Raw genomic sequence first — 301 nt, 5'->3', positions numbered from 1 at the left:
TCCTTTAGGCAAGACTGTATACAGCCCATGAGCTACTTTGTACTCGCAGATGGGCCAGGTGCACAACATTTTGACTCTGAAACAGAGTAGTTTTGATGAGAAAAAAACATGGGTGGATTTAAATTCGAACTCACCTTTCTCCTGTCGTCTTCTCTGCGAGACCATGGGGTAGACGGGACCCCTCCTTCTGCCAGACCGAGTCCATGTGTATTTCCCCACCACCGCGCCACAGATCGCTCACGTCACGGCCAGAAGGACAAGCCCATGAGCTACTTTGTACTCGCAGATGGGCCAGGTGCAC

The sequence above is a fragment of the Triticum aestivum genome, chromosome 1D (genome assembly GCF_018294505.1).
Source record: "Triticum aestivum cultivar Chinese Spring chromosome 1D, IWGSC CS RefSeq v2.1, whole genome shotgun sequence".
Classification (NCBI taxonomy): Eukaryota; Viridiplantae; Streptophyta; class Magnoliopsida; order Poales; family Poaceae; genus Triticum; species Triticum aestivum.
Note: the sequence above shows the minus strand (reverse complement) of the source record.